Source organism: Nicotiana tabacum, chromosome 5, assembly GCF_000715075.1.
Source record: "Nicotiana tabacum cultivar K326 chromosome 5, ASM71507v2, whole genome shotgun sequence".
In the NCBI taxonomy this organism is placed as follows: domain Eukaryota; kingdom Viridiplantae; phylum Streptophyta; class Magnoliopsida; order Solanales; family Solanaceae; genus Nicotiana; species Nicotiana tabacum.
The window spans coordinates 89104700-89127912 of NC_134084.1; positions in this window are offsets into that span (position 1 = coordinate 89104700).

The window sequence follows — 23213 nt, forward strand, 5'->3', positions numbered from 1 at the left end:
TCCCGAACCCGACACCAAGCACCCCAGCAAGTCAAGAAACCACAAAATGAAAAAAAAGAGCAATAAATAGGGGATCGGGCTAATACTTTGAAAATGACCGGCCTGGTCGTTACATCCTCCCCCTCGTAAAACAAATGTTCATCCTCGAACGAGTATAGAGACATACCTGAAGTAGTGAAAAGATGAGGATAACATCTACGCATATCATGCTCAGTCTCCCAAGTTGCTTCTTCAACTAGCTGGCCCCTTCACTTTACCTTCACTGAAGCAATGTTCTTCAACCTCAATTTTCAAACCTACCTGCCCAAAATGACCACCGGATCCTCAACATAAGACAAATCCTTGTCCAACTAGACTGAGATGAAATCTAACACATGAGACGGATCACCATGATACGCCCGAAGCATAGAAACATGGAATACTTGATGAACTTTTAATAGACTAGGAGGCAAGGCAAGCTTACAAGAAACCTCCCCAATTCACCACAACAGCTCGAATAGGCCAATAACCTTGGGCTTAGCTTTCCCTTCTTTCAAAACCTCATAACACCCTTCATGGGCAAAACCTAGAAAAAGACCCGCTTCCGAACCATGAATGCAACATCATGAACCTTCTGATCTGTATAACTCTTCTGTCTGGATTGGGCTGTACAAAGTCGATCCTGAATAAATTTAACCTTTTCCAAAGCATCCTGAGCCAAATTAGTACCCAATAACCTAGCCTCTCCAGGCTCGAACCAACCCATTGGAGACCGACGTCGTGTACCGTACAAAGCCTTATATGGGGCCATCTGAATGCTCGACTAGTAGCTATTGTTGTAGGCAAACTCTGCAAGTGGAAAGAACTGATCTCAAGAACCTCCAAACTCCATCACACATGCACAGATCATATCCTCCAATATCTAAATAGTGCACTCAGAATGTCCGCTCGTCTGAGGGTGAAATGTTGTACTCAACTCAACCCGAGTACCTAACTCATGTTGACGACTCTCCAGAACCACGATGTAAACTGTGTACCCCGATTAGAGATGATAGATATCGACATGCCATGAAGCCTAACAATCTTGCAGATATAAACTAGAGCCAGCTGCTCAGAATAATAAGTAGTCACCATTGGAATGAAATGAGCCAACTTGGTCAACCTATCCACAATCACCCAAACTGCATCGAACTTCCTCTAAGTCTGTGGGAGCCCAACAACAAAATCCATAGTGATCCGCTACCATTTCCACTCCGGAATCTCTAGCTTCTAAAGCAATCCACCTGGCCACTGATGCTCATACTTCACCTGCTGATAGTTTAGGCACCAAGATACATACTCCACTATGTCCTTCTTCATTCTCCTCCACAAATAATGCTTCTTCAAGTCTTGATAAATCTTCTCGGCACTTGGATGAATGGAGTAATGCAAACTATGGGCCTCCTGGAGAATCAACTCACGCAAACCATCTACGTTGGGCACACATAGTCTATCCTGGATCCTCAATGCACCGTCATCTCCAATAGTGGCCCTACTTGGCATCACCGTGCTAAACCGTGTCCATAAGGACAAACATGTATGAGTCATCATACTAACGTTCTCTGAGACGATCGTAAAGAGAAGATTGAGAAACCACACAAGCCAAAACTCGACTCGACTAAGAAACATCCAATCTAACAAACTAGTTGGCCAAGGCCTAAACATCCAATGCCAATGGCCTCTTTGCTGCTAGTAGATATGCTAGATTGCCCAAACTCTCCGCCCTACAACTCAAGGCATCAACCACCACATTGGCCTTCCCAGAGTGATATAGAATAGTGATATCATAGTCCTTAAGAAAATCTAGCCATCTCCGTTGACGCAAGTTAATATCCTTCTATTTGAACAAATGCTGCAGACTCTGGTGATCGGTGTAGATCTCACAAGGGACACCGTACAAATAGTGCCACCAAATATTCAAGGCATGAACAATAGTTGCCAACTCAAGGTCGTGGATAAGATAGTTTTTCTCATACACCTTCAGCTATCTAGACGCGTAGGAAATCACCCTACCATCCTGCATCAACACCACGCTAAGACCAATACACGACGCATCACAATACACCGTATAAGACCTCAAACTTGTAGGCAATACCAATGCTAGGGTTGTAGTCAAAGCAGTCTTGAGCTTTTGAAAGCTCTCCTCACACTCCTCTGTCCACCTGAACGCAGCATCCTTCTGGGTCAATTTGGTCGTAGGTGCTGCAATAGATGAGAAACCCTCTACAAATCGATGGTAATACCAGGCCAAACAAAGAAAACTCCAGATTTCCGTAGCTGAGGACGGTCTGGGCCAACTCTGCACTGCTTTAATCTTTTTCGAATCTACCTTGATCCCCTCACTCAACACTACATGACCCTAAAATGCCACTGAATCTAGCCATAATTCACACATTGAAAATTTTGCATATAATTTCTTTTCTCTTAAGGTCTGAAGCACGATCCTCAGGTGGTGCTCATGATCTTCAACTCCGGGAGTACACCAGAATGTCGTCAATAAACATAAATTTTGAATAAGTCAAGATAGGGTCGGAATACGCTATGCGTCAAGTGAATGAATGTTGTTGGGGCGTTGGTGAGCCCAAATGACATCATAAGGAACTCATAATGATTATACCTAGTCCTGAAGGCAGCCTTCGAGATATCTGGCTCCTGAATCTTCAACTAATGATAGACGGAATGCAAGTCAATCTTGGAAAACACTTTGGCACCCTGTGGCTGATCAAACATGTCATCAATACGAGGCAATGGATACCTGTTCCTTACTGTAACCTTGTTCAACTGGCGATAATCAATACATATGCGCATACAACCATCCTTCTTTATCACAAACAAGACTGGAGCACCCCAAGCCAGCACACTAGGCCAAATGAAGCCCTTATCAAGAAAGTCCTGCAACTCCTCTTTTAACTTTTCCAACTTTGGTGGAGCCATACGATATGGAGGAATAGAGATGGGATGAGTTCCTAGTAACAAATCAATGCCAAAGTTGATATCTCTATCGGGTAGCATGCTTGGAAGATCCGTCGGAAATACATCTGGATAATCCCTCACTATCAGAACTGATTTAACGGTAGGAGTATCGACATTGACATCTCTCACATAAGCTTGATACACATCACACCCCTTCTCAACCATCAGCTGAGCCTTTAGAAATAAAATAACCCTACTAAGAGTGTAATCTAAAGTACCTCTCCACTTTAACTACGGTAACCCTGGCATAGCCAGTGTCACTGTCTTGGCGTGAAAATCAAGAATAGCATGATAGGGTGACAACCAGTCCATGCCCAAAGTAACATCAAAATGTGCGATACTAAGTAATAACAGATTGGCTCTGGTCTCAAAACCACTAAGAACAACCAAACACAACCAATACACACGGTCAACTACAATAGAATCTCCCACGGGTGTAGACACATAGACATGAGAACTCAAGGAATCATGGGATACACCCAAATACGGAGCAAAATAATATGACACATATGAATAAGTGGATACTGTATCAAATAAGACTGATATATCCCTATGACAGACTGAACAATACCTGTGATGATAGAGTCGGATGCAACTGCCTTCGTCTGAGCAGGAAGAGCATAATATCTGACCTGGTCTCTCCTTGTAGGGCTACCTCTACCTGCCCGACCTCGACCTCCAACTGACTATGCAGGTGGAGTGGTAGCTGGTGCTGTAACCATAGCCTGAGGACCTAGTGAAGCACGTGGAGCCTGAGTAGTCTGTGAAAGTGCACCCCTCCTAAGTCTGGGGAAATCCCTCATCATATGACGAGTGTTACCACACTCAAAACAAGCTCTCAAAGGTGTGGCTGGTTCGGGCCAGATCGGTTGGACTGACCGCTAAAAGTACCATGTGCAGGAGGTGCACTAGATAATGGTGATGCATAATAGGGAGCCTGGGGCCTAGAAGTGGCTAGAATACCGCTGGCAACTGGAAGTGCTGAATGAATGGGGAGACTCACATTGCCCCTACCCTGACGAGTTGCAACTGGGCACGAGTGCCACTATAAGGGCCAGACTCTTGAGACCACTTGGTCACTCTCTCCTCTCTCTCCCGAGTCAGCATACCCTCCAATCTCCTAACAATTCCCACTACCTGTTGGTATAGAATGTCCATCTCCTACTCGGGCCATGCTAAATCTGATATTGGGGGTTGAACCCCTTGATAAAATGATGGACCCGCTCTCTAACAGTAGCAACTAAGGATGGTGCATGCCTATCAAATCATTGAACCGAATCGCATATTCCAATACGGTAATAGAATCATGGCTCAACTACTCAAACTCTATGCGCCATGCATCTCTAAGACTCTAGGGAACATACTCCCCCAAGAACATATCTGAGAACTAAGTCCAAGTGAGTGAAGGTACCTTGACCGGACTACCCAAATCATATGCTCGCCACCACCGATAAGCTGCTCCCCTAGCCTCCACAATACCCATAGTACGGACAATGCGGTGGCACTCCTCAAGAAAACCCTGGGCATCCTATGACTCCAAGCCACTGAAAGTAGGAGGGTGGTACTTCTTGTACCTCTCGAGCCAGAGCTGCTCCCCCTCATAAACTACAGCCCTAACCTTGGGCTGAACTGGGGCTACTGGCTGTGTCACGACCCAAAATCCACTAAGGGTTGTCATGGCGCCGGACACCACTGTCAGGCAAGCCAACACTAAGAAGTTAATTAAATTCCCATTTTAGTATTTATTGAAATCATTAATTTTATACATTAAACAATAAATATGAAATTCATTGAAATAAGATGATGTCTTTAACAAACTTAATATTTAATAATCCCATAATCATCCCAGAACCCGGTGTCACAAGTGTATGAGCTATTTCTAGGAAATCAAATGAAGTGCAATAACTGTCCGGAATACAAATTGGACAGAAGGTAAATACTATACACTGAAAGTGACTATGCAGGCTGCGGATCACCTCGAGAGATGTAGCTCACCTAAGTCTCCGTATCATCCATGCTGCTACGTCCATTAGGCCGCTAGGGGTACATGTGCCTGTGCAACAAAAATGCACAGCAAGTGTAGCATGAGTACAAAAACAACGTGTACTCAGTAAGTATCCTGTCTAATCTCGAAGAAGTAGAGACGAGAGGTCGACTTCGACACTTATTAGTGGTCCAATAATAATATACCAATAATATAGTAAATCAAGGGTTTTTATAAAAAATCATTGTAACTCAATAGCATGAAGAAAGTAAATAATTCTCTTATTCATAGGGAAATTTTCAAATTCATTTTCATCATTTATACATGTATTCTCAATCCGGGGAAGCAATATCCTCATTTACAAATATCAAGGCATGCAATACGAGCATGTGCAAATTATACCGAGGACGTACGACCCGATCCAACAATATTTAATCTGTGCACTGCCAGAGGGTCGAATGGCGCAAACCATAGATGCATCTATTTGATCTACCGAGGCATTAGGCCCGTTCCACAATAGATAAACACATTCAAACAGTCAAATCAAGAATTCATAAAGGAGCAATTATTCAGGAAAAGGCAAGTTTCTCTTTTAAAAGTCAAGAAGTGATATCTAGCCTCGTAGAAATTTATTTATACATTCGATATGTGTTTAAGAATTTTTAATTTGACAACAAGGTTGCAAATATTACAAGTAAAGCATGCTTTTGGGCCATAGACTACCCGGACTTAAGCATAATAGTAGCTACGCACGGACTCTCGTCACCTCGTGCGTACGTAGCCCCCAAAAATAGGAGCACATAATCAATTAACTCACCTATGGGGACAATTCTCTCTTACAAGGTTAGAAAGGAGACTCACCTCATTCCGAAGTTCCATAACCGACATTCCACGCCCTTCCGAGGACTCAATTTGATGCACAATGTTCCAAAACTAGCCAATAATTATGTAAACCCATTAATACATCTTAAAATACTCATAATAATCCAATTAATAGTAATCCCTAACCCCGATGGAAAATCTGACAAAAATGCCGTCGGGCCCACGTGCCCGGATTCCGAAATTTTTCGAAGATAATTTTACCCACAACCTCACAAATTGAAGTATATAATTGGCTCTCAATTTCATGTCCAAAATTGTAGACAAAATCCAAGAATACAAATTTCCTATGTTTTCTTCAAAATCCCAAAATTCCTACTAATTTACATGATTTTCCATGTGAAAATCTAGATATAATCCAAGTAATTAACTTACAATAGGTAGGAATCACTTACCTTGACATGGATGATGAAAATGGAGCTTCAAAGTCGCTCCTAGGTCGGTTCCCATGGAGGAAATGATCCAAACTCATTTGTTTACACTTATACACTACCCAGATGACTCTTCTTCGCATTTGTGAGACCTCCATCGCGTTCGCGAAGAAGAAAATTCCCAAAAACTAATTTCCAAACTCTTCTCAGATAGCCTCTAGTCTAATGGCCATAACTGTTAGTACAAAACTCCAAATGACAAATGGTTTAATGTTTCGAAAAACTAGACACCAAGATCTACAATTTTTGTGTTTGGGCCATCTCCCAATTCCTTATATATTTTGAGATATAAGCTTCCAAAGTCAGCTTTGTGCAATACAAATTTCTTCTTCATCTTCCCGGACAACCTGTAGTGTACCAGCCATAACTTTTTTACACAAATAAAATACTAAACGGTTTACTTATCTAAAAACTAGACACAATGGGCTATAACTTTTATTTTTGAATCATCTCCAAATTCCTTATAGATTGCGAGATATGAGCCTTCGAAGTCAGACCTGTGCAATAGATATTTTCTTCTTCGCGAACACGAAGAACAGAGTCCCTGAAGCCAAATCCTTCTTCGCGAACGCAAGAGGATCCTCGCGAACGCGAAGAACAACACCAAACACCAGCATCAGCTATTGCAAAACAAACCGAAATGATCCGAAACCACCCCGAAACACACCCGAGGCCCTCGGGGCTTGTCCAATCACACAATCCAGTCCCATAACATAACACAGACGTGCTCGAGGCCTCAAATCACATTAAACAACATCAAAATCATGAATCCCACCCCAATTCAAGCTTATTGAACTTTAGAACTTCAAACTTCTACATTTCATGTCGAAACCTATCAAATCACGTCCGATCGATCTCAAATTTTGCACACAAGTCACATTCGACATTATGCACCTACTCCAACTTCCGAAATTGGATTCCGACCCTGATTTGAAAAAGTTCACTTCCGGTCAAACTCCTCAAAAATCTTCAAATTTCTATCTTTAGCCAAATGACTCCAAAATGACCCACGGACCTCCGAATTCACTTCCGATCGCACTCCCATCACTAGAATCACCATACAGAGCTATTTCTAGACTCAGAATCCCAAACAGACATTGATAACACTGAAATGCACTTCAACCCAAATTCATGAAATTCTTCCAAAATGCTAACTTCCACAATAGGTGCTGAAACGTTCCCGATTCTTCCAAAACCCGATCCGAACATACGCCCACGTTTGAAATCATCATACGAACCTGCTGGAACCTTCGAATCCTGATTCTGAGGTCGTTTACTCAAAAATCCAATCTTAGTAAATTCTTTCAACTTTAAGATTCCGAAATGAGAATTCTCTTTCCAAATCAACTCCGAACTTCCCAAAATTCAATTCCGACCATACGTATAAGTCATAATACCTGAAGTGAAGCTGCTCATGGCCTCAAACTGCTAAACGAAGCACTAGAGCTCAAAACGACAGGTCGAGTCGTTACATTCTCTCCCACTTAAACATACATTCGTCCTCGAACGTGCTAAGAACTGCGTTGGAGTTGTCTGAAATCACTATTTAACACCTCGTGCACCTACCCGTGCTACTGCAACCTAGTTGAGCACATTAGCTCAATCAATTCTGAAGATATTCCCTTTTATTCAAGAAAATAAGCTTAGAGTCTAATTCCATCAACAAGAATTCTCTGGCATGCCTGCTTCCAATATATGAACACCGTACAATCACCACATGAGGTACCAGAACATGACTGCATGCCTTTGCTGAATTCTCACCATGCACCACATCATTCACAGGACCATTATAACATTCTCTAATAATAATAACCGACATTCCCCGAATCTGATGCTCACAATGCACCACATGATATATATAAGTCTTGTTCCAACTCTCGCAATACTGCCACGACGAAAGAGATGTGTAGAAATTCATAACCAACTGTAAGGTCAACAAATCATTGAGTCTATACTTCTGAAAAGAACCATTACCTCATTCTGAACCAAATAATGATCTTTGCTCTTTAATATACTTCATATAATCCGACTACACTGATCCTAGATCCAATAATTTTGTCTCACCCAGTACGAACTGCTTAGACAATAAGCTACCCCGGTTATGATCAAAAGTCCCATATGATGCCACAACATGACAATAGGCCACAAGCTTGAACGTGATACATAAGGAAAACGAACTCTGGAAGGGACTACCCAACTTACATAACTAATATGAACTTTCCAAAGAAAATGAGAAACAAAACACACAAAAACAGATATATGGAACTGTACTCAACATCACACTGTCGCGGCATGCAACCCGATCCAAACAACATACCCATAGCGGCGTGCCACCCGATCCACACATAAAATTCATATAAGGAGATACACACTGAGCTAAATTGCTCATTACAACACAATACCGAATATCGGTCACAAGCACGCTAAGTGCATAATATCATCCCTGGGAAGACATATAGCGCCATAAGCTAACAAACTCAAGCACAACTGAGGTGCGATATATGTTCTGAAATTAAAGAGCCATCCTGCTCACATAACACCATCGCTACGTGGAACCTCAATACATAAGAAAATTATCGATCCGTTCACAACTCACACGACACAATATAACATTACATGAAATAACCGACGACGAAATAACATCCAACGTCCGAATACTCCTCCATAAGGAGCGCTATGCTGAAATGAACACATTCGGCCTGATATAGAGCCCATATTCATACTTAAATTCATTCACAGACCTCAAGCCGATTCTGATCGTACCGAACTAGGTCCATAATCTTTCCTGGGTCCATAATAACCCCTTTTTTCCTATAACACACAAGAACAACCATCATAACTAGAGTAATCCTCCACAGTCTGCAACCCAATAAATCGAGTGCCCTCCAGGCATCAATTCTCAAATTAATGATATCACCACAATCTTCATACTTGGTTTAATTCTTCAATCAATCAAGTGACTACATGCCACACTTATACAACCTTTACATGGGGCATGCTCCCACGACCTTTTGTAACAGATAACAGGTCTGTAAATCCATACCACCGGATACACTAACGCTGAAAAGAGATCAAGAATCCTTAACCAGAATGCAAAGCCTTTTTCACAAAGCACCGATCTCAGGCGACGTTGAAGAGAATGCCAACTTACTCTAAACATTCAAATCCCTTTCCTGCTCATCCGAGCTCGTGACATCCTTCTCAACACCGAATCGCAACCTTGATCCTCACTTTCAAATTCCATACCACTCACTGCACCCAACATGCCAATATGCGATAGCATAAGATCTTCATCATAACTCCTGAACCGCTAATATGGTAAACACTTCCTCACCTGGAAACTTTTTACTTAACTCATTCCAAGAGGACCATAGCAACACATGAGTAACTTCTCATAACCGTAGAATATTCAAATCCTCAATTAGTGGTCTAAACCACCATAATCCTTCCAGAATTCGCCTACACATAACATGCCATAATAATTGAATTCTTCCAAATATAATCAATTACAGTGGCCATCGAGCCTTGCGCGCACCACCACCACTATGCCAATTCAACCACCAATCTAACTTCCTCTAATTCATCCTTAACTTGCTTTAGAGATATATTAGCTCTATTCCCAACATCACCAACCTAAATCCGCACTCATTTTGAGTGACCCCATTCTATGAGACTACATTGTCTCCCAACCCATGAACCGCTTCATACACTTCTTGCATGCACATTCACATCTTCAACTGATGCACCCATTCTGATAATCCCTCTATGAATCCGAAGTCTTTTTCCCTTTTTCCTCCCGATGCTACACTGCAAGTCGAAAACATCATAGATCATTCCGAGCCTTTTATCATAATCTGCTACAAAAGCTCGATTCTTAACCATACTGCGGGCTTGAATCCTTAGGCACCGCATTTTTAAATCCTTTGAATTCACTAGGACCGTTGTTGAGAGCCACCCACTCTGACTTGGTCCCGAATATAATCAACTCCATGAATCTTCTAGCACATGAACATCCTCTCGACGAAGCACCCGACCGAATCACTTTCCTTGAAACCCACATCTACACAAGGCATAAATTATGTACCCTTCCCTAAGTCTAAACATGAGTAAATAAGGCCAACTATAGCAGACCTTTAACAATTCCTTTGCTAAAATTACCTCTTATGTTCCTTTCCCTTAGCTGAAATATCCCATCCATATGCTAATAATCTGAAATCCCACAAACAGACGACCATGCAATCCAACTGTAGGCGGTGGGACTCTCCCACTTAGCTTGAAGCTACTATTATACAACTCCGGAACCCACCAAGATTCTTTATCTCTCATTGACATAACCTTGCGCAATCCACCGCCAAATTCCTCAAAATCTTTCCGTTAACATTTCATGAACACTCTGAATCTCTAGCAACATTCATATATTTGACTTCTTACTAGATAGCCAGTAGGATTCTTCGCAGAAGCTTCGCCAACCACGCGACTGCTGATCTGCTCACAGGAGATAACCCCTTGTAGAAATTACATGCCGTCATCTCCCAACAACACTACAATGCACCATTACTACGAAATTAGTAACCCATCCTGAGCCTACGCTCATTCACTAGCTGAATGAATCCGTTCATTCCTCGCGGACATCCACTAAAATACATGACAATATCTCCCCATTTCAAAGTTATGTTGCATCCTTCTTCATATCAAGAAGCTCCTTTCTGTCATATCAAATCTCCCGCCGTATGCTAGACAATATTTCAAATTACGCTCGTAGACCCAATCACCATCCACTATAATTCCCAAACCACTCTAACTTTTCCTCAAGGTGTATAGTTATCCTGCCACTGAACCCATATACTATTCTGCCACTCTCCCAGTTTGGGCAAACTCACTTCTTTAAGAAACTACTCAACTTTCGCTTCTTACACCTGGCCTTCTAGAAGTTTAACCACCGCATGACACTTCCCACATGTCATTCCTCATCCTTTGTTGCCTAGTTTTTGCCTTAGATCAATATACATCTCTGTAGAACTTGAACCAATAGACCGCTACTAACTTTATACTTTTTTGAAGATCATGTTCTCTCAAGCTATTGACATTAGAAACATCAACTCAATCCTGAACAATTATAGTCCGGTTGCCTTTCTTCCATCGGGAATGAAATACCGAGTCTCTGAATCATATACTGAGTAGGCCTCCTATCAGGTCGTTCACTGCCTCGACATATTGGTAAGTATCCTACCATTACATCAATGTTGTGAGATAGCACACAAATCGTCATAACATCGATACCAAATCTCGAAACCTTAGGTAATACTAATATTGAGCTGAAACAACAGAACGACCTTCTACAAGGTGACGACAATAGCCCAAACAACTACGCGGGGAGAAACATCCCGCACCACATCTGTAGTACTATTACAATTCCTCAATTCTCGATTTATAATAAGCGCTTCACATCGCATAATATTGAGTAGGAAGGAAACAGGGGCATAAGCCTCAAAGGAATCAAACCGCACGATGAAGAATTAAGAAGGGAAGTGCTCCTAACAGCCCTGTAGCCTATCGAAGATAAATACAGACGTCTCTGTACCGATACGCAAGACTCTACTAGACTCACTCATGACTCGTGAGATCTAAGAGAACCTAGTGCTCTGATACCATGTTGTCACGACCCAAAATTCACTAACGGTTATGATGGCGCCAGACACTACTGTTAGGCAAGCTAACACCAAGAAGTTAATTAAATTCCCATTTTAGTATTTATTGAAATCATTCATTTTATACATTAAATAATAAATAATGAAATTCATTGAAATAAGATGACGTCTTTAACAAACTTAATATTTAATAATACCATAATCATCCCAGAACCCGGTATCACAAATGCATGAGCTATTTCTAGGAAATCAAATGAAGTGCAATAACTTTTCAGAACACAAATTGGACACAAGGTAAATACTATACACTTAAAGAGACTATGACGGCTGCGAATCACCTCGAGAGATGCAACTCACCTAAGTCTCCGTATCATCCGTGCTGCTACGCCTATTAGCCGCTAGGGGTACATGTGCATGTGCAACAAAAATGCACAACAAGCGTAGCATGAATACAAAAACAATGTGTACTCAGTAAGTATCCCGTCTAAGCTCGAAGAAGTAGAGACGAGAGGTTGACTTCGACAGTTACTAGTGGTCCAATAATAATATAACAATAATATAGTAAATCGAGGTTTTTTATAAAAAATCGTTGTAACACAATAGCATGAAGCAACTAAACAATTCTCTTATTCATAGGGAAGTTTTCAAATTCATTTTCATCATTTATACATTTATTCTCAATCCGGGGAAGCAATATCCTCATTTATAAATATCAAGGCAAGCAATACGAGCATGCGCAAATCATGCCGAGGACGTACAACCCGATCCAATAATATTTAAACTGTGCACTGCCAGAGGGTCGAATGGTGCGAATCATAGATGCATATATTTAATCTACTGAGGCGTTCAGCTTGTTCCACAATAGATAAACACATTCAAACAATCAAATCAAGAATTCATAAAGGAGCAGCTATTCAAGAAAAGGCAAGTTTCTCTTTTAAAAGTCAAGAAGTGATATCTGGTCTCATAGAAATTTATATGTCTTTAAGAAATTTTAAATTGACAACAAGGTTGCAAATATTATAAGTAAAGCATGCTTTTGGGCCCTAGACTACCCGGTCTTAAGCATAATAGTAGCTACGCATGGATTCTCATCACCTCATGCGTACGTAGCCCCCACAAATAGGAGCACATAATCAGTTAACTCACCTATGGGGACAATTCCCTCTTACAAAGTTAGAAAGGAGACTCACCTCGCTCCAAAATTCCATAAGCAGCATTCCACGCCCTTCTGAAGACTCAAATTGATGCACAACGTTCCAAAACTAGCCAATAATTATGTAAACCCATTAATAATGTTAAATTACTCATAATAATCCAATTTATAACAATCCCTAACCCCGATCGAAAAGTTGACAAAAACGCCGTCAGGCCCACGCGCCCGGATTCCAAAATTATTCGAAGATAAAGTTTACCCACAACCTCACGAACTCAAATATATAATTGGCTCTCAATTTCATATCCAAAATCGTAGTCAAAATCCAAGAATACAAATTCCCTAGGTTTTCTTCAAAATCCCAAAATTCCTACTAATTTACATGGTTTTCCATGTTAAAATATAGAAATAATCCAAGTAATTAACTTGCAATAGGTGGGAATCACTTACCTTGACATGAATGATAAAAATGGAGCTCCAAAATTGCTCCTAGGTTGGCTCCCATGGAGGAAATAATCCAAACCCATTTCTTTACACTTATACACTGCCCAAACGACTCTTCTTCGTGTTCGCGAGACCCCCATCGCGTTCGCGAAGAAGGAAATTCCCAAAAACTATTTTCCAAACTCTTCTCAAACAACCTCTAGTATAATGGCCATAACTAATTGTACAGAACTCCCAATGACAAATGGTTTAATTATTTGAATCCTAGACACCAATATCTACAACTTTCGTGTTTTGGCCATCTCCCAATTCCTTATATATTTTGAGATATAAGCTTCCAAAGTCAGCCCTGTGCAACACAAATTTCTTCTTCATCTTCCCGGACAGCCTGTAGTGTCCCAGCCATAACCTTTTGTACACAAATCTAAATGCGAAATGGTTTACGTTTCTGAAAATTAGACACAAAGGCTACAACATTTATTTTTGGATCATCTCCAAATTCCTTATAGATTGTGAGATATGAGCCTTCGAAATCAGACCTATTTAACAAATATTTCCTTCTTCGCGAACGAGAGGATCTCTTCGCGAATGCGAAGAATAGAGTCCCTGAAGCCAAATCCTTCTTCACGAATGCAAAGAACAATATCAGACACCAGCATCAGCTATTGCAAAACAGCTCGGAATGATCCGAAACACACCTGTGGCCCCCGGGCCCCGTCCAATTACACAAACCAGTCCCATAACATAACACGGACCTGCTCGAGGCCTCAAATCACATCAAATAACATCAAAATCATGAATCCCACCCCAATTCAAGCTTATTGAACTTTAGAACTTCAAACTTCTACATTTAATGTCGAAACCTATCAAATCACATTCGATTGATCTCATATTTTGTACACAAATCACATTCGGCATTACAGACCTACTCTAACTTCTGGAATTGGATTTCGAACCCGATATCAAAAAATCCATTTCCGGTCGAACTCCTCAAAAACATTCAAATTTCTATCTTTAGCCAAATGACTCCAAAATGACCCACGGACCTCCGTATTCACTTCTGATCGCACTCCCAACACCAGAATCACCATACAGAGCTATCCCCAGACTTGGAATCCCAAACAGACATTGATAATACTAAAATTCACTTCAACCCAAACTCATGAAATTCTTTCAAAATGCTAAGTTTCACAATAGGTGCCGAAACATTCCCGGGGTTTCCAAAACCCGATCCGAACATACGTCCAAGTCTGAAATCATCATGTGAATCTGATGGAACCTTCGAATCCCGATTCTGAGGTAGTTTACTCAAAAATCCAATCGTTGTCAACTTTCAACTTAAAGCTTCTGAAATGAGAATTCTCTTTCAAAATCAACTCCGAACTTCCTAAAATTCAATTCCGACCATGCGTACAGGTCATAATACCTAAAGTGGAGCTTCTCATGGCCTCAAACTGCTGAACGACACGCTAGAGCTAAAAATGATCGGTCAGGTCGTTACAGGCTGTACTGGTATAACCTCAGAACCTGGTGAGCCTGAACCTGTTGCCCTAGGTACGGACGACGAGATCTATACTCCTCCGCTGGCCTAAGATGCAGCAGGAGCAAGTGTTATCAACCCTACATGACCTAAAGTGCCGAACATGCATAGAAACTAAACGAGGGTCTCCTGGAGAGCTGGTTCAGTAACAGGCATCTTAGGTGCCTACGCTCCAACTGGATCTACTGGTGGCTCCTCTGTAGCAGCTCATGCGTATGCTCTAGCTGCACTACATGGACGTCCTCGGACTCTACCCCGACCCCAATCTCTCGTGGCTTTTGTGGGGGGTGCGAGTGTCTGGTCATCTGATCCGGCTGTACATGCCATCACCATCCGTGAGAGAATACAAAGACAAAAGTTTAGAATCCTGAAGTTAATAATTTTGCATGACAAGGAATCAAAGAAGTAAAACTTTTCCTAACAGTTCCATAGCCTCCCGAAGATAGGTACAGACGTCTCCATACTGATCCGCGAGACTCTACTAAACCTTCTTGGGACTCATAACAGCTATGAAGTTAGAGCTCTAATACCAACTTGTCATGACCCAAATCTCCCTCCATAAGATGTCATGGCGCCACCTAGTCTCTAAGACTAGGTAAGCCAAACAAATATGCGGAAATAACTGAAATACGAACTTAAATATCAAACATCAACAACTATTTAAACGAAAACTACCGCTCAACATGTACAAATCCCAAAACCTGGTGAAATATAAGTCACAAACTCTAGATACAATGTGAACCGCTCCTATACATCACTTTCTTTAAGATAAAATGAATTAAGAAAAGAACAGGAAAGAAGGGGACTCCAAGGCCTGTGACGCCAACAGGTATACCTTGAAGTCTCCGAATTGAGCTCGCCTCACTGGTGCCTGAACCGGTAAGAGGTACCCGGATCTGCACAAAAATATGTGCAGAAGCGTAGCATGAGTATACTATAATGGTACCTAGTAAGTGCCAAGCCTAACCTCGGTAGAGTAGTAACAAGGTCAGGTCAGGTCCCTATTGGAAAATAATAAGAGACCAGACAGAAGATTTACTAAAGCGACAGGAAAGTGAAACCATAAATATTCACGGAAGGTAATAGTACAGAATCAAAGAAAAATAAGTACAATACGAAAGGAAGCAGAGATCTTGCAAGTTAAGGAAACAATAACAACAACAAACAACAAATAGATGAAAAATCAATAGGGGCACTCCCGAGGTGCCGCCTCGTAGTCCCAAAAGTAAATATCTCACAATCTTTCCTCATAATAACAACTACACGACAGAAACCTCATGCCACAATAACAATCCGCACGGCAGAAACCTCGTTCCGCAATAACAATCCGCATGGAAGAAACCTCGTGCTACAATAACAATCCGCATGGCAGAGACCCCGTACCACAATAACAATGTGCACGGCAAAAACCTCGTGCTACAAAACAATATTCACGGCAGATACCTCGTGCCACAATAACAATCTGCACGACAGAAACCTCATGCTGCAATAACAATCCACACGGCGGAGACCTCATGCCACAATAACAATTCGCTAGGCAGAAACCTCATGCTACAATAACAACCTATACGGCAGACCTCGTGCAACAACCAGACAATCAACTCAACAAAAATCACAAAAACCAGACATAACAACTGAAACAATGATATTTTAGGGATAGCAATTCTAAGTAAAGAATCACATAGTTAAATAATGAATATGAAATCAAGAAAAAGCAGGTAATTCAACTAAGCATATAGCACAAGTTGCAAATAAGAGATAAGACAAGTAAATATGTGAAATTAGGCTAAACATGATTACTACACGTGCTAAAGTAACTCATTTAAGGCATAAAGGAAACTACTTAGCAAAAATTGAAATTCCAACACTTAGCTCGTGTATGCACTCGTCATCTTACGTACACGACCTTCACATATAGAAAATTACCATAACAGTACCATATCCCAAGGGGGAATTCCCCCATACAAGGTTAGACAAGTCACTTACTCACTCAATCAATCGATAAGAAGGCCTTGCCTTCGATTTTCCAACTCCGAACGGCTCAAATCTAGCCAAAGAAAATGACATACTATAAGTCTAACTATAGAAAACTAATCTAAATCATAAAATTATGACTTTAACAAAGAATTAGAAAATCGCCCAAAAAAGTCAACCCGCGTCTTGGAACCTGACCAAAATTATATAATCTAAACACTCATTCGATATCGAGTCAAATCATACAAGAATTATCCAAATCCGACCTCATTTAGCCTTTCAAAACCCAAAAATTCGGTCTAAGAACTTTTACACTTTTTCCCCAAAATTGGATGAAGAAATTAGAGATAGATTAGTGGAATATAACAAAAAATACGAGTCAAGAATCCTTACCCAAATATTTTCTCTGAAAATCCCTCAAAATCTCGCCTCAATCCAAGCTCTCAAAGTCCCAAAATGAAAATGAAATCAAACCCTGGACTTTTCCCTTTTTCTGCCAAGTCAAATCGCACCCGCGGCCAAAGAATCGCTTCTGCGATGCCGCACCAGTGGAAAAACCATCGCAGGTGCAGAAAACACTTAAGTCCAGGGCTTCCGCTTCTGTGGACAAGGATCCGCATCTGCGAGACCACTTCTGTGGGAAAAGGATCGCACCTACAACCATTGGTGCTTCTTCACCCCTTCCATTGCAGAAGCGCTTCTGCGGATAATTTCCCGCTTTTGCGACCACTGCTGGGCAAGTCCATCTACGCATCTGCGACTTAAATCTCGCTTATGCAAGTCCGCATCTGTGGCCAATCTCACCGCAGCTGTGATGACATCAGAATCAGCCCAACATAAGTAATTCTCTAAGTCCAAAAATGATCCGATAACGATCCGAATCACACCCGAAGCCCCGAAACCTCAACCAAAAATACCAACAAGTCCTAAAACATCATACGAACTTAATCGAGCCTTCGAATCACATCAAACAATGCTAAAACAACGAATTGCACGTCGATTCAAGGCTAATGAACTTCTAACTTCTACATTGGATGCCGAAACCTATCAAATCATGTCCGATTGACCTCAAATTTTGTACACAATCCACATTTGACATTACAGACCTACTCCAACTTCCGAAATCAGAATCCGACCTCAATATAAAAATTTTTACTCCCGGTCAAACTTTCCAAAAATCTTCCAACTTTTCAACTTTCGCCAATTAACGCTGAAATGACCTACCAGCCTCTAAACTAACATCCGAATATGCTCCTAAAACCAAAATCACTATACGTAGCTATTGGAACCGATGAAATTCCATTCTGGAGTCATCTTCACACAATTCAAACTACGGTCAAATCCTACGACTTAAAATTCCAGTTTAGGGACTATGTGTCCCATTCCACTCCGAAACTCTCCCGAACCCGACAACAAGCACCCCGACAAGTCAAGAAACCAAAAAATAAAATAGAGGGAGCAATAAATAGGGGATCGAGGCTAATACTCTCAAAACGACCGGCCGGGTCGTTACAATTTATTTTACATAAACAATATTCTCTAATATTTGACTGGAACATATTTTGATTTAGTTTCCTGGAAATTCAAGCTAACTTTTTACAATTTCTTTTCCTCACTATTCAAGTTTTAAATCATGTTGATAATAAAATTATCACACTAATTTTAAATTTTACAATAAAATATATTTCATGTCATTCAACTATTAATTTGGTACATACATCATGTATACATATGGATGATGGTTCTATGTAATGTTCATACATTATATGGATGAATCCTGAATTTTGGCCACTTAAAATGAAATATTTTTAGGGTGATTCTCTATAATATTTTGTGAAATTGGTGCTTGATAAGAAGAATGATGATTAAGAAGTAAGAAGTACTGAACCATTGATGAAGCTCAAAAAATTACCTATATGCTCAAAACAGATGAAAGCGAAACAAGTAAACTTCACGATATAATTTTTCAAAACGTCAAGTTTGAAGTATGAATCTAATATTAAGGATATAATTTTCTAAGAAGTCATTAAGTTCTAGAAATCTAAATTGAGTGTGTGTGATTTCCAGAAGTTTAGGACATTTCAGAAATATATGTCCCGAATATCAGTTTCATGTTTCAATAAATTAGGACATTTAGAAACATTATGTCCTGATGTTCTACGACTATCTAATAGAAAAACAATCATCCCGAAGTTTTACGACAATCTAGTAGAAAAAAAAAATCATACTAACATTATAAAAAGACAAAAAGCTTGAACTATCATTAACATATCATCTTGTAGATGTACATTTGAAGGGATATATATAAATTAAAATTAGGCAACATACTAGGAAAATATGGACAACTTCATATAAATCTGTTGTGCACCATAGCAAGAAAACAACACCAGCTTGGTCAACAAGCTATATCGGCACAACAGGACAAACGTCACCAACTTTATTAGAAAACACATATCAGCACATACAACACCATCATCTTCTACTATAACTTTTCATAAGCAGATGCAAAAAACTCGCTGCATCAGAAGTGCAACACATAATAGAGAGCCAAATCATCCCAAAAAATGCAATAATTTGTATAACCAGACATCACTAAAATTGTATAATATACATTTGTAGATCTAGATAGCTACATCAATCATGAGACAAAAATAGTAGCAGAATATACACAAAAAACATAACAATATATTACAGTTTTTATAAAAAATGAATAACTTCTAAAAATAAATACTCAATCTCTTCAAAACTCCACCATCAGCATCTTAACATGCACCAAAAATGTAATATACCAAAATACATTGCATTGTCAATTGAAACAACACCAGTAAGATATATTCGAGCAAAATAATAGGTGAGGAACTACACCAAAAAGATACAGGTAAATCAGGACATTTTGAAACATTATGTCTCGAAGTTCTACAACAATCTAACAGAAAAAAATCATACTAACATTATAAAAAGATAAAAAGCTTGAACTATCATTAGTTGACATACTTTCTGCTATATTCAAGATATTGTCCTGAAAATTTGAACTACGACATTGAACTTCAGGACTCATGGGCCTGAATTGTAGCCAAAAATATTTTCTGCGATATTCTAATTGTCATTGACATCCTATTATAATCTGGACAGTTAGCTGACTTCCTATACTACTACACTACATCTCATTTGGGCAATAAGTTTTATTTTCACTATCATAATCATCACCGACTTTCTCTGGTGGCATTTCATAACCAGAATTTCTTTTCCACTCTTTATGTGCCCAAAGGTATGATGCAAGTTCTTTTCTGAAGTTTAATATGTCTTCAAGTTGGAATTTGTCCCCATCCTTTCCCATCATCAACAACTCAACATACTTGATTAGGAGTGCACCACAATTAGTCCAAAAAAATTAAGATAGGGAGTCAATTAAATAATATCTTTAATAAATAAATCTAAAGTACATATAAATTATATATATCACGACCCAAAATTCCAGCCCGTTGTAATGTCTCCTAGCACGCCATCTAGGCAAGCCGAAACATAATAATAAAGAATTAGAATAACAGAATTTGTAGAAATAGCATAAGTCTGAAATCTCAATGTAATAAAATACAGCTAATACATGATAAATCCCTAAAAACTGGTAAATATAGAGTTATGATCTCTACAATAGAATACAAGTCCGAAAACTAAAAAACAATACTGCCTGAACTAAAAAATAACAGTACAAAAGAAAAGACAAGCCAAGACTGCGGGCGCAGCTCTACCTCGTTAAGCAACGATGCTAATGATAACTAGTAATTACACCTGGATCTGCACAATTAAGTGTAGAGTATAGCATGAGTACCTCAACCCAATATACTCAATAAGTATCGCAACTAACCTCGTCATGGTAAAAGAAACAAGAATTATAAAAGATACATGCTATAACCTGTACAGTTTCATCAATTTAACAAGTACAGAACGATGATGTATTCGGGGTCATAAAGCACAGGAAGAACCCTCTGTATGTGTGTGTGCAACTACTCAAGTTCACTGTTCAGATAAAGTTACAGTATATAAAGATGATATGCAAATAATTCAGGTAATTAACCATAGAAATTTAAGTAATGATGAAATGCAAATACAAAACAAACACTAGCAAGACATTCCTCAATCTTTCCATATCCGTACCAAACCACTGATCAATTTTTCTCAATATCTTCGTGTACACCCTCAAAAGAGAAATATGATAAGGTGACCCTAAAGGTATGGATCTATATCCACACATTGCACGGACAACTCACGTGCTGTACGAACAACTCACGTGCTGTACGAACAACTCACGTGCCAATAGTATCAAATGCACAGATAACTCACGTACTGCACAGTACCTCATGTGCTAATAATATCAATATTCGAATCCACACAGATAACTCACGTGTTTCACGTACAACTTACGTGCCAATAATATCAATCGCACGAACAAATCACGTGCCAATAATATCAACCGCACGAACAAATCACGTGCCAACAAATCACAATCTGCCTGATGTGGTCACATGCTACCAGTCCAGATCATAACTCACAGAAAGCAAATATACGATAATACATGTACATGATCAATTATTATCAAGTTTCATACTCCTGGACTGGTATAAGTAATATACTATAGTGTAGGAATGTGCAATATGTGCTATCACATCTAAAACAGACAATTTCATCATGAAATAATAGTTCATCAAGTTCAATCGGGAGAATAACTTCAATGAAATCTCAAAGGTGGTACAAATAGCTCACAAAGGGGTAACAATAGGAGAAACATCTCAACTTGAAGATTAGTAGTCAATTCAAAGCATTTCATAGCCTAAGCACTACCCCGAGTGTTGATACCCAATTTTTTTCTATATATTTTTATAGACATATATACTTTCAAAATAGCATATATATGCATATATAAGCATGCACAGGGTTTTTATAATTTTTCTATAATTTTAAAGGCTTTAAAATAATTTAATTCTTCCCCTTTTACTTATAAAATTTTCAATAATTATCCTTCAAATTATTGTTGTAGTAATTTTGTCATCTAAATTCTATATTTATGCAAAAATAGTGCTTAAGTATTTTTAGTGCATTTTTATAAGCATTTTTAAAACTAATTTGCATATATTTTGCAATGTTAGCCCTATAAATGTATAATTATATTTATATGCATAAAATGATCTTCTATATTTTTAAAATGTTAAAATTCTATTTTAAATCATTTTAGCATACAAAATTATTTTTTAGAAATCATTTATTATTTATTATAAATTATATAGGTTTAAATTGGTTGTTTAAAACTTAGCCAAATTGTATTTCAATTTTAGACTAAATTCAACCCAATACCCCAGCCCAATTCTTAATTAAATTACCCGACTCAGGCCCTAAATACACCTATCCGACCCAAAACCCATCAGATCATGGCCGTTGATCTGAAAGATCAACGACCAGTATTTGTTCTTTCCTTTTTAAGTCCAAACGACCCCTAACCCTAATCACTTCTCTACATCCGCTGCCCTAAAATCCTCTCTGCTCTCAAAACACTCTCAACCTAACCCTAATCTTCAACAGCCGACCTCCCATCTCCGACCATCTCTGGTGACCTCTCATCGGTCTTCAAGGGCCCAGAGCCATGTCGACTTGCATCTAGGGTTCATCTCCTGTCTGTTCTTGGCTATTCCAGTGTGATTTCAAGCAAAATCATTCTATATTTTCTACGATCTTCGAGTTTCTGGACAAGTTTCCTCATCTATATATGGGTTCTTTCGAAACCCTAATTTCTTTTCTACACCTCCTAGATCTGTACAGATCTATAAGGATTTGAGTGTGTTTTTGGAATGTTTTACACTATCCTCGAGGTTCTTTACAAGAATCATGTGATTTCAAGTGTTTTTCGTCTTCTTCTAAAATTAGGGTTTTCAGATCTTCTTTTTTAAAACCTTGTTTAACTGATTCTTTGTGTTTAAACTTCTATTTCTTGCATATTTTGACTGATTATATGAGTCTCCAACATCTCTAACTCATCTATATTGAAAGTCCTAAATTTTTTAGGGTTCTTCGTTTGGTTCTGTGTATCAGCATGACTGACCGGTTCTCGTTTTTGAGTTTCTGTGATTTCTCGTGACTATCTTGCCTTGATATGATTCAACTGAGTTTCTTAGCC